Source organism: Dipodomys ordii, unplaced genomic scaffold (genome assembly GCF_000151885.1).
Source record: "Dipodomys ordii isolate 6190 unplaced genomic scaffold, Dord_2.0 Scaffold379, whole genome shotgun sequence".
NCBI lineage: Eukaryota > Metazoa > Chordata > Mammalia > Rodentia > Heteromyidae > Dipodomys > Dipodomys ordii.
Window position 1 is genome coordinate 88,131 of NW_012267595.1, and position 9,584 is coordinate 97,714.

A 9,584-nucleotide genomic window follows, 5' to 3' on the forward strand; every position below is an offset into this window, starting at 1 on the left:
GCCCGGCGGCAGAGCCCTGAGGGGGCCGCAATCTGACATCTGGGCGGAGTGGGGAAGCGGCCTAGCGCCTCTAGGATGTGGGCTGGAGCACAGTCCTTTCCTGCCATGCAGCCTGGGGAGGGGCGGGCAGGCCCCCGCCGCGCCAGTCCCCCGGTACCGGCTGTGCCATCCACCCCAACAAACCAGGAATTGTGGGGCACTCCCCGCCAGCAGCGGAGTGGGGGGTGGGTGTGTGCGTGGGCGAGCCAGAGGGAGGGGAAGGCTGGCAGACCTCAGGCGAAGTGCTGGGCAGACTCTTGGAGTTGCCACTTAAGCAGGGCCTGCACAGCCGGGTGTGGCAGGCATGGCTGTGCAACAGTGGGAGTCCTCCATTACAGCCTGCTCCCTGCCGAAGCCCCAGCTCACAGGATCGCTTCCTCTGCTAGCTTTTCCCATGCCCCTTTCACCTTAAACTCCCTAAAATCTCCACACACCTGGTTCTTGCTGTGGCCAGGTGTCTAATAGAAGATAGCCAAGCCTAGTCACTGCAGCTAGTTCTTCAGCAGCCAGCTAAACAACCAGGATCTTGCATGGCAACTAACGGCATTGTCTTTCAAGCACACAAAGCAGTTTGAGCTGCTTGTTGCTCCTTTTTTAGAATGTTTGTTATGAGCCATCAGCATAGTACTGCACAACTGAATCCTAGCAATAGGAAAATTACTGCTGAGCGTTTTGTCCTCATTGTGCAATTTATGTACCTAGGAAAGATCATGACAGCCCAGTTTAGTTTTGAGTAATTCAAAATGGCAATGAATGAATGTTCCGGACTGCTTAGAAGACACACACGATGCAGACTCTTCTAGTTCAAAATGTTCATCTTCTGCTTCCAGCAAACAGAACAACAAAATGATGTTTAAGATAAGAATGTATGTAGACACTATGGCTAGAAATGCCAATGAAATCAACCCGTGGCATGCAGAACCAAGCTCAACAGTAAATACATGTCATATCAGGGAGCTGGAGGAAGAATATTTACAATTAGGTAATTTTCCTCAACCACTATTAGATGTATGATTTTTAAAAAACTTCCATGTCCAAGCTGTCTACTCCAAAAGAAAGCATGGTGTGCTTTGGTTGCAGTTGTACCTGTAATAGCTGTGACTTTGACTTCACCTTTGAAAACTAACAAATGAACATGTGCCTATTTGTACTAACAGACATTCATGCCAAAACTCAAGATCTACCACTGAATAGTAGACAATGGAGAGGGGAAACACAGGAACATCACACACTTGGAGACAAGTACAAAGAAAACACAAGCTAGGCTCCTGATGACTCAGCTTCAACCACTGGCACCAAAAAAGTAGCACAGTGGAGTCTGAAGTAGACAGTGAAGAAAAAAGCAGAGTGGCTGAGTGGAAAGGATTCATTATCAAGATGGAATCCAAAGAGATTCCTACAGATGAGTTAAAAAATAGTTTACATTATTAGAGTTAATGATAAAGACTGTAATGAATCCCCTGACAGCGATGTTAGAAGATGAACCCCAGGAGCCATTTTATAGAAATTACGTTAAGAAGATGTCAGCGTCCCACCCCGCCAAAAAAATTGGTAGAAAGCCCTAAAACCTTGGATGTCCATACATGTTGATGAAAGTGGTGGCTTAGAAAATGTAAGGCCTCCTACCAACAACAGTCCAGAACAGGAAGATGCTGAAAATGCATCCAGTGAGCTGTGTGGACTCACACACAATAATCAAGGAGGCTTTAGCCAAACACAAGCCCATTGAAAAGATCTGTGCAGGTGGTAAACGTGGACAAAGACTGGTGCAGGGCAGACAGCTTCAGGAACACACTCAAGGATATGGAGAGCCTCAAGATTGGACAATGAATGGACTAGGAAATACTGAGGAGAAAATGGACATGAGAGAAAATCCTGATGAGCAGTCTAAAATAAGACATGTGTGTTTGTTGAAATATTGGATGCTTTTTAGGGACAATCATTGCCACATAAGCAATATCCAAAGAAAGCAGCTGTTTAAACATTCTGCTTGTCCGTTCCAATGTCCTAATTGTGGCCAGCATTATGAAACTGGTTAAACATATGTCCAGCTGCGTAGACCAACATATGTTTATAGAGTGCCAACATGGAAGAAAATGAAAGAGATTATCACAGGCAAAAGCATTTAATCTGTGTGGACAAGAATGTTATCAGATTTGACATTTAAGAGAACACTACACTGTTCATACTAAGGAAAAACAGTTTGTCAGGCAGATGGAAAGCAGGATTTGTGGGTGTGTGTCTGTGTGTCTGTGTGTCTGTGTGTTTTGTCAGTCAAGGGGCCTGAACTCGGCCTGGGCCCTGTCCCTCAGCTCTTCAGCTCAAGGCTAGCACTCTACCACTTGAGCCACAGTGGCAATTCTGGCTTTTTCTGCTTGTGTGGTGCTGAGGAATCAAACCCAGGACCCAGAACCTTCCCAGCCCATGGAAAGCAGTTTTTAAGAGAACGTCATTTGCATCTACCTGAAGAATAGCACAAAGGCATGGCCAGGTATGTCTATTCCATTTGGGATCAAGGAAACTTCAGAATATATAACCATGTACAGCATATGGTTTCTCATTTATCTGCTCGTGAGACTATATGTCAGGTCTGTTTTCAGATATTCCCAAATAATGTACAGTTGGGGCAGAATGTGTATGTTCATCTGTATACATATGGAATATATGGGGCAAAATATGATTTGAGAAAAGACAGGAGATCACATTATAATAGGAAGCATTTGAAAAGAGCCTGAGTGGTTTTCTACTGTACTAGTTGATAGCAGATGAAACACTGAAGCCAATAGTTTATGAGCTATTTAGGAATTGATTTTATATGAATTGTTGTAAAATATTATAAGGCCCATTTACCTTTAATGTTTGTGTTTAGGACCTTAAGTATCTATATTTTAGGTGTTAGATATTTTAATATTTTTGTTGCACCTTAATACCATTATGTCTAGTTTTCTTAGCTGTGATTTAAATTTCTTTTAAATGTACATTGGGACTGTTATCCCTTCAATGATTATTAAACTTTAGGGTTCTTTTATTAATCAGGAAAATGTTAGCTTCATTTTTTCTTACATTTTTAAAAAGGTTTATCCTATGAAATTTTGAGCCCAACATCACTCGCCATTCTTGTTTTAAATTTTAGATTTTCAGGGGGTTGGTTTTGGAAAGTGAGTTAGCTACATGGTCTCTTATTAATGAAATTCATATCCTTAAATTGACACATTTCTTAGGTAAATTGGGTGTACTAAATGTAACCTTTAAGATTGACACGGGCTGAAACTTGGTCTAAGATGATTGATGGACCTGGGGAAATTTCTTTTTGTTTGTTTGTTTTTCGGTCCAGTCATGGGACCTGAACTCTGGGGCGCTGTCCCTCAGCTCTTCAGCTCAAGGCTAGTGCTCTACCACTTGAGTGACAGCGCCACTTCCGGCTTTTTTTTTTTGCTTATGTGGTGCTGAGGAATCGAACCCAGGGCCTCAGGCATGCAAGGCAAGCGCTCTACCACTGAGCCACCTTCCCAGCCCGGACCTGGGGAAATTTCTATAAATGAAGGTTTCCTATAAATGATAAAATATTGCTCATTTTTAATCATGTTTAAAACTTATATGAATCCCAATGAATTACCCTCACTTGAGAAATTAGTGGGGATAATCGGTTGAGCTTTGTGGTACTAAATTTAACTATGATAGTTAATTTTCAGGAAAAAGACAGCTTGTATTCAGTAAAAGCATTTTAATTTAAAATATTCTCATTCCTTAAATAAGTCAGTTTGTCAATTATTTTGTTTATGTATAGATTTTAATAACTCTAGGAGTATGACATCTAAGGAAAATGATTATTTACCTTTAAAATTACATACTTTTGGAACTTTGAAAATTGAGAAAGCTGCCCTGTATATTGATAAAGCTAATAAAATAATGAAATCAATTGTTAATCTGATTGTTCTGTAAGAGTAGAGTGCACAAAAACTATGCTATGTTTTCACCTAGATGATTTTATGAAACCCTGTTGTGGCTAATGAAGTTTAGTACCATGCCTAGTTTTTATTTTGTTTATAAAGGCTACAAAATTTGAGAACGATAAGATAATCATAGTATATAAATGGAGACAGTTTATTTTCTGATAAAGTAGAAGTATTGCTAGTTTTTGACATAGGATCTATGATGATTACATGTGACTTAAAACACTGGAAACGCTGACCCACCATTAACAAACACATCTACTGAAAAAAAATAAATAAAGAATATGTGAGTTAGGCAAACAGAAGTTGAAAAGCTAGCTGGACCTCCCAGGTAGAATTAAGGATCTCCAGTCAGTCAAAGGGTGAGCGCACTGAGGGTCTATGTGCAAAAAAGAGACAATAACCGAGGGTTTGTGGGGGGGGTTCAGATATGGTGATGAACCCATAACATCATGGCTGGTGTTGGTGGGAGTACATGTAACTGGAATGATTTTTCTCTCCCTTCCTTCCAGTCTCCCCAGGCCAGCCAGGGAAATTATACCTCACCCCATCCTCTTTTCCCCAGCAGGCACAGGATCTTCTAGAGTCCTCACTCCATCCCTGGGCAGATACATGACCAGGGCCGCCACTACCTCCCAGAAGGCCTGAATATCCTCAGAACCAGCTGCTCATAGGTATGCATGCCCAGGGAGTGGCAGGAAGGTATGGGGCAGTGGGTTCACGAAGTCAGGGTATGGGTAAGAAGTGGGAAGGGTGGAAGTCTGCGAGCCTGGAATTGGAGAAGTGATAGAGGTTAGAGGTAAAGGCTCAGCACTTAGCGGGAATTTGAGGATAGAGTTTGGAATGTGCATGTGAGGTCTAGAAGGGAGGATGCAGGTCTTGGAGCCAGGATGTGGATTCAGATCACGGAGGGAAAGAAGCCTGGGATCAGGGAACTGGGGCTAGAGGCAAAGAGTAGGCAGCTGGGGTAGGACCCCTGTCAAGGTGGCTTTAAGGCTTTGTGGACACCCCCTTATTTCTGGATGTCATCATCTGCGCTCGGGGCACCTCTCTGGAAAGCAGATCACATACTCTTGAGGTGTCGTGTTTCACACTATTCAAAAGTGGAGTAAGAAACCAGAAAGTCCAAGTACACCCCTCACTGGCCTAGCTATGTGGACGCTCAGTACTCCCAGTCACACACAAGTTCACCTGGGACTGGAAGGAGCCTTTTGTGCTAGGAAATTGCCTCAATCTGAAGAAAGAATAAAACTGTGTCTCTATCCCAAGCAGATGCTGATAGCTTGGTGCAAATCACCTAGGCTAAGCTCCTTGGTGACTAGGGGGCAGTGCTGTTAACTTCCTTATGGTCTCACTCCAAAATGCTTCTGAGGCCCTTAAGACAGACATGCTGGCTGGTTGGCTGTGGCTATCTCCTGTAATCTAGGCCCTCAGGTGACTGAGATCTAAAAGCAGGAAAGTCTGTGAGACTCTTATCTCCAATTCACCTGCAAAAAGGAAGTAACTCAAGTGGCAGAGTACTAGCTAGCCTTGGGCAAAAAAGCTCAGTGACAGTCCCAGGTTATGATGTCAAGGCACAAATAGAAAGAATGAAGGGTACCCTGCCTGGGCAACAATGACTCATATGTGTAAAGCAAGAAACTCAGGAGACTCATATGCAGTGGATCAGGGGAAAAGCCAGGCTGAGGAGAACAGTTCATGAGACTCTGTGTATAAAATAACCAGCTCCTGACTCAAGTTTCCAGCATATTTTGAGGCATTTTTTTCTGAATGTGAGTAGTGATGATCTCTGCCCTCAGTCCAGTGTCTGCAGGTTCCCCTCATTAACAGAGTCTTGTGAAATATTTTTAAGCCTATTCTCCTTTCCCCTCATGTCATGTCTCCTCTTACTAATTTTTCACCACTAAGCCTCCCTCCACCCTGCTCCTTGACTACACACCCCTACTTATCCTTGCTGGAGGCAGAGTTGAGCTCAAAGGCAGATGCTGATGGCTGATGCCTGTAATGAGCTGCTTGGGAAACTGAAATGTGAGAATTTAGGTTCCAAACCAGCCCAGAGAAATCCAAGAGTGGCCTATCTCAAATTCACCAGCAAAAAACTGGCTGGCTCAAGTGGTAGAGTGCCAACTTTGAGTGACTAGACCAAGTAAGAACCTGGGTTCAAAATCAAGTTCCAGTACTGGCACCAAAGAAATTCTTCGTTTTTCATCATCTAACATTGCAGTGTATATAGAGGTGTGCAGATATGTTGCTCTTCTCCTGTTCATATGGTGCGATCCTTTTACATAGGAAGTTGTTGTCTAAATCTGAGAACCGCAATCATTATTTTAAAATATTTTCCCTTTTAAATTGTTCAAGTTAACTATGAAATGTGTGTCTTTTTTTAGTTCTACTCTACAATTTTACCTTTATTCCATCTCTAGCCATTCCCCATATGCTCTTTTATTTTTGTCAGTCGTGGGCTTGAACTCTGGGCCTGGGTGTTGTCCCTGTACTCTTCGTCTCAAAGCGAGTGCTCTACCACTTGAGCCACCAGCTTTCTGGTGGTTAGTTGGAGATAAGAGTCTCTCAGACTTTCCTGCCTGGACTGGCCTTTTGAAAAAAAATTTTATTTTATTGTAAAAATGCTGTACAGAGGGGTTCCAGTTACATGAGTAAGGCAATGAGTACATTTCTTGCTGAGCAGTTACCCCTTCCCTTATTGTTCTCCCACTGGATTTGAACTGCAACCCTCAGATCTCAGCCTCCAGAGTAGCAAGGATTACAGGCGTGAGCCACTGGCGCCCTGTGTCCACTATACAGTTTTTCTATCACTAGGGCTTGACCTCAAGGACATTCACTCTCAAGGCTGGCACTCCGCCTCTTGAGCCACATGTTCACCTCTGCCTTTTTATTGGTTCATTGACAAATCTGGAGAAATTTTCTATGTCATGATCCTCAGAATTCAGCTTCTTGAGAACTAGAACCAGCTTCATTCTTGAGGACTACTTTTTTGGTTGGTCATGGGGCTTGAATTCAGGGCCCAGGTAGTGTCTCTACCCATTGTTGCTCAAGGTCAGCACTTTAATACTTGAGCTACAGCTCTACTTTTAGCTTTTTAGTGGTTAATCAGAGATAAGTATCATACAGCCTTTCCTGCCCAGCCTGGCACTGAACCACAGTCCTCAGATCTCAGCCTCCTGAGTAGCTAGGGTTATTGTAGTGAGTCACCAGTACCCAGCATCCTTGAAGACTTGTATGAGTTGTTTTTTTTTAAGAACCCTCTTCATCACAGTATTTCATTATAAACAGTATTGTTGTTTTTGCCAATACTGGGGCTTGAACCGGGTCATGTCCATTTGCCCAGGCCCTGAGTTCACCTACCACTTGAGGTAAACCTCCAATTCTCAGTGTTCAGTGGTCAATGGGGAGGAGAGGCTCATGGACTTTCCTGCCCTGGTTTGGAGTTGCCATCTTCAGATATGTACCTCCTGCATATCTAGGATTATAGGCATGAACTATTTGCTCCCAGCTTGTCTGCTTCATTAAATGCTCTATCTATGTCCACCATCTACAGCTTTTACTGTTTAATCTCCAACATACCACTCTGAAAGTTCCCACTTGTTGTATCAATTCACTGAAGGAGGAGAGAAGTGAGTGAATATAGCTCTTTTTAGGGCCTCAGTTTACCCATGCCTTCCATCAGACAGGTTCCTCCAAGATGTGTTTATTAGAGATCAGAAGACTGAGACTTGTGATTTCAAATGGCATTTTTATTCTTTGTCTTTAGCTCAGGGAACTCCTGAGCAACCACGTGGGCCAGGTACTGGAATAGGGATTGGGCTGGGTGAGGGCCACTGAAGTCTCCCTCGCCCTCTTGATTTCCCATGCCATTTTGGGTTGGAATTGGGACTATGGTCACCGTTCCATAGAAGGGGTTTAGGAAAATGGCCTTTTTCCCTTGACATACAAGCTCATGCTCACGGGCATAGAGCGGGTTAAGACAGTCCATGTTATCTTCCGGAGATGTGGCCCTAGCTTCTTTCTCACTTGGTAAACATGAAACCCAGACTGATTGTCCTGAGGTGGATTCTGAGCTTACCAAAACACAGGGCCTGCAGGTGAGAGGGACAGAAGATGGGGCTGTCAGGGACTCCTCACCCAGGCTACTTCTGAATAGACTCCTGAAACCCTCACTAGCCCTCCCTCCAGAATATCCCATCCATCCCTGCCTCTCCTCTGTGTTCCCACTTAGAGTTTTTAAAATGTCTTTATTTGTGCTAGAATTTGAGCTCAGAGCCACACTTTTGCTAGGAAAGTGCTTTACCATCTGAGCCATAACTACATCCTTTTTTGCTTTTAGTAATTTTTCAGGTAGGATCACACACATATAACCCAGGCCAGCTTCACACCAAGATCCTTCGACGTAAATCTCTCATACAGCTGGGGATGGTAGGTATAAATACCGCACCAGGCCCTAACTCTCTTCCTTAAAGGTAGCACTTCCCTTAATCTTCATTTTCCAGAATACTTCCACCTTGCTTCAGAACAGATCCCCCTCATCAGGCTGAAAAATCCTCCCTGTATATAGTAGTACTTTCCCCCTTTATGGATGGGACTCAAGTGGTCATGCATGCCAGAAAATCTACCACTGAGTTCCACTCCCAGCCCCTCTACCTCCTCCAGTGTCCTACACCCTGCTTGTGCTCAGTCTGCTCTATCCCTCAAGATAATTGCCTTCCTTCTTCCAAAACTATCCAGTCTTATTCCTGGCTTCACCCTTCCACTAACATACACAACCCCATCCTAAGAATGCTCCAGAAATATCCAGGCATCTGAGAACAAGCAGTCCCTCTGAATGCTGCTTCTTTTCCCTAGCCCTTGGCCATGAGATACTCACCTCCTTATTGGGCTAAGAGAAAAGGGGTTCCACATAAGAAGGTACCAGAAGAAGCTAGAAGATTCTGGGGAAGAAGCAGGTGACACTCGCGGCTTAGGTGGAACCTGAAGGACAAAAAGAGGCAGAAGTCAAGCTAAGTTTGGGTACAGGATCAGACCAGGGAGGTCAGGCTGGGGACTGAGGTTGGAGATACTGACCAATATTCCACATGATTCCCTGGACGAATGGTACACGCTGACAAAAATAGTAACCCCAGCCAGCATGATCAAGGTTACAAGAAGAAGAAGGATTATTTTGTAAGGAGCAGCATTCTCCAGATCTGTGGGGAAGAAAAAGGTAGGTTAGGGGTGAGGACTTATGTGCTGCCCCTCCTGAATGTTCCCAGGATACTGTGGTGTGTGTGTGTGTGTGTGTGTGTGTGTGTGTGTGTGTTTTCTTCCTTGGGCTTAAACTCAGTGCCATTGCTATCCTCATTCCACTTCCAGACTTTTTTGTGTGATGGTTAATTAGAGTTAAGTGTCTTTTGGAATTTCCTGCCTGGACTGGTTTTGAACCATGTTCCTCAAATCTCAGCCCCCTGAGTAGCTAGGATTATAGGTTTGAGCCATCTTCATCTCTTAATTACTGTAACTTGAACCCCACACTGTCTGAACTCCCTGCTTTCACCTCTTCAGATTTGTCTTCAACTTGATTTTTTGTCTCCCTGTGCCTCC

The 9,584-nt window shown here is 43.8% G+C and overlaps 2 pseudogenes; both read left to right on the plus strand.

Annotated features, from left to right (window-relative positions):
- The first annotated feature begins 569 nt into the window (after positions 1 to 569).
- LOC106001718 lies at positions 570 to 1,265 on the plus strand (annotated as a pseudogene).
- A 5-nt stretch (positions 1,266 to 1,270) lies between these two features.
- On the plus strand, positions 1,271 to 2,774 carry LOC106001719 (annotated as a pseudogene).
- The last annotated feature ends 6,810 nt before the right edge of the window (positions 2,775 to 9,584 follow it).